General features: G+C 38.0%; 1 pseudogene; it reads left to right on the top strand.

Moving 5' to 3' along the window:
* Nucleotides 1-2,081: 2,081 nt before the first annotated feature.
* On the top strand, nucleotides 2,082-3,252 carry LOC143407254 (kit ligand pseudogene; annotated as a pseudogene).
* The last annotated feature ends 342 nt before the right edge of the window (nucleotides 3,253-3,594 follow it).

Raw genomic sequence — 3,594 nt, 5'->3', positions numbered from 1 at the left:
TTAGTTTTCTTACTTCCCTCTGTCTCTCTGTATTAGTCAAGGTTCATTGGAAAAAGAGAATCAATAGATTGTTTGTTTGTGTGTGTGTGTGTGTGTGTGTGTGTGTGAGAGAGAGAGAGAGAGAGAGAGAGAGAGAGAGAGAGAGAGAGAGAGAGACGAAGAAGAAGAAGAAGGAGCAGGAGGAAAAAGAGGAGGAGGGGGAGGGGGAGGAGTGGGGATACAGCTTTAGTTTTAGGCATTTGCTGAGATTGATAATTCTAAAATCTGCAGAGCACTCCTGTGGGCTAGAGAAGAGATGATGATGTAGTTTCAGTCTAAAGGAAGTCTGGCAGCAGAATCATGCTTGTTTAGAAGAACTCAGTCTTTTCTCATAAAGCCTTCAGATGATTATCAAATTATGACAGGTATTTTATCTTACTGAAAGTCTTTTTAAATATCAATCGCATCTAAAGAAATCTTCATAGCAACCTCTGTATGGGAATTTTATCAAAATTTTGAGACTTATTCAAGCCAAGTTGACACATAATATTAAGCATCATACTTCAATGTAGCAAGCAGTAACCACATTTCAAGGCAAATGCAATCCATATATTTTATACTCTTGTATAACAGAAAGTCTATTCCATTTTCTCAAAAGTAGGTGGGAAAATTCAAATCATAGGATAATGAAAACCACCTTATCTTAATGTAACTAAATTTAATTAAACATTTTATTGAACATTTTGGTAGATATGCCCCCTCCTAAAATTAATTGGTGTATCCCTTTATCACCAGAAAATAGGAGGAAGTAAACAGTAGTATGGGAAGCATGTGTTACAATAGTTTTCCTTATTTCTGTAATAAACTTTCTTTATCTTAACAGAACCAGATAAAGTTCGGGATGTCAGAAAATGTCTCACTCAGAAGATCCTATTTAAGACTGGGAATCACATAGGGCTGTATGTTCATTACACTTTGGAGGTGGGTTGACAGAAACTAATATCCTAGTAAAGGAAAAGCTTATACATAGACTCTGAGGCAATTGTGAGCCAGCAGGAGATGGGGAAAAAGAGAAAAAAGAAGAGCCTTTCCATCACTCCAACTTTAAGAAAAGCAGTCAGGGCAGTGGGAGGTCTTCTGGGAAAAGCTACAAAAACCTGGATTTTCATGAGGTTTCCTTCTTTGAGGAGTCAAATGTCTTTTAGGACCTGTCTGCTTTGAGCACACTTCAGTGACTTCAGATCATTACCCCTGCCCCAGGGTTTACAATTGTTATCTGCAGATATCATTACTAGAATTAGAATGACCAATGTTCTTTTTTTAGACAGAGAGAGAGAGAGAGAGAGAGAGAGAGAGAGAGAGAGAGAGAGAGAGAATTTTTAAATATTTATTTTGAGATTTTGGTGGATATAACATCTTTATTTTATTTTAATGTGGTGCTGAGGATTGAACCCAGCACCCTGTGCATGAAAGGGAGCGCACTACAACTTGAGCAACATCCCCAGACCACCAATATTCTTTTTTACATTTTTTACTATAAAAATATTTAAATAATTGGAAAAGTAAGAATAATATGACTACAAATACCTGTGTTCCTGCTTCTTGGCATTTAGGATCTCAAAATTTATGACAACATTGCTTCTAAGACCTTTCATTAGGCAGAACATGGAAATACATTTGAAAAGTCATGAATTCTTAGAATGTCAATTCAAATTTAATTTTTATATTTTCATTTTGTCTCTAACAATGAGAATCTGCGCTTCTAATAACAATAACATGTAACATGATATATTCCAACAGGTTTGACTTTGATTTTGTTTCTTTAAATTTATTCTCTGTTCCATTATAGGTAATAGTTTATATTTATTTTGTGTTTTATCATTACTTCTTTTTAATATAAGTATAATATATCTATTCCTCTGGTCCTACTTGTATTCCTACTTATTTTTCCTTTTTTTAAAAAAAAATGTTAAAATATAGCTGTGAGCACTGCTTGTAAATATAATTATGGATATTTTCAAAATATGGAGATAAAAGGCATCTCTGCACATCATTGAAAATGACTTACTTCTTTTCTCGCCACCTCGCGCTGGGACCGGGAGCGCTGCGGGAAGCACGGGCTGTAGAGAGGGCGCTGCGCTCGGGCTGCCCAATGCTCGGACTATCTGCCGCTGCTGCTCGTGCAATATGCTGGAGCCCCAGAACAGCTAAACGGAGTCGCCACATCACTGCCTGGGCTGGATCGCAGCGCTGCCTTTCCTTATGTAGAAGACACAAACTTGGATTATCACTTGCATTTATCTTCAACTGGTCCTGTTTAATCCTCTGGTCAAAACTAAAGGGATCTGTGGGAATCCTGTGACTGATAATGTAAAAGACATCACAAAATTGGTGGCAAATCTTCCAAAAGACTATCTGATAACCCTCAACTATGTCACCGGGATGGATGTTTTGCCTAGCTATTGTTGGTTACACAGATGGTAATACAGTTGTCAGTCAGCCTGACTAATCTTCTGGACAAGTTTTCAAATATTTCTGAAGGCTTGAGTAATTATTCTATCACAGACAAACTTGGGAAAATAGTGGATGACCTTGTGGAGTGTGTGGAAGAAAACTCACCTAAGAATGTAAAAGAATCATCTAAGAGGCCAGATCCCAGGCTCTTTACTCCTGAAGAATTCTTTAGGATTTTTAATAGATCCATTGATGCCTTCAAGGACTTTATGGTGGCATCTAAAACTAGTGATTGTGTGCTTTCTTCAACGTTAAGTCCTGAAAAAGATTCCAGAGTCAGTGTTACAAAACCATTTATGTTACCCCCTGTTGCAGCCAGCTCCCTTAGGAATGACAGCAGTAGCAGTAATAGGAAAGCAGCAAATTCCATTGAAGACCCCAGCCTGCAATGGGCAGCCATAGCTTTGCCAGCATTCTTTTCTCTTGTAATTGGCTTTGCTTTTGGAGCCTTATACTGGAAGAAGAGACAACCAAATCTTACAAGAGCAGGTGAAAATATACAGATTAACGAAGAGGATAATGAGATAAGTATGTTGCAAGAAAAAGAGAGAGAGTTTCAAGAAGTGTAATTGTGGCTTGTATCAACACTGTTACCTTCATACATTGGCTGGTAACAGTTCATGTTTGCTTCATTAATGAAGCAGCTTTAAACAAATTCCTATTCTGTCTGAAGTGACAGACCTCATCTTTATCTGTTCTCGCTACCCATGACTTTATATGGATGATTCAGAAATTGGAACAGAGTGTTTTACTGTAAAACTGGCAATGCATTAATCATCTATAAAGAAGAACTTGCATGGAGCAGGACTCTATTTCAGAACCTGGGGGTCTTGTGGTCTCATTCAGAACTTGCAAGTGATGATGGGCGAGAAAGCATGTGTCCCAGTCTGCAGGCACCATTTGCGCGGCTCCAGAAATGTCTAAGTGCTGAGAAACCACACGGCTTTACTCTACAGTTACCACCTGAAGCCTGTAGTCGTTCTGGTCTCTGCAAGTAGATGTCAGCCGGGATAATAGGGGGAATACATTTTTTTCTAAAAGGGATCTAGAAAACTATCTTAAAAAAAAAAAAGAGTAAAATCTCAGTAGTATCAGCTAGAG

This window comes from Callospermophilus lateralis, chromosome 9 (assembly GCF_048772815.1).
Source record: "Callospermophilus lateralis isolate mCalLat2 chromosome 9, mCalLat2.hap1, whole genome shotgun sequence".
NCBI classification, from domain to species: domain Eukaryota; kingdom Metazoa; phylum Chordata; class Mammalia; order Rodentia; family Sciuridae; genus Callospermophilus; species Callospermophilus lateralis.
This window is presented reverse-complemented; position numbering and strand designations above follow the sequence as displayed.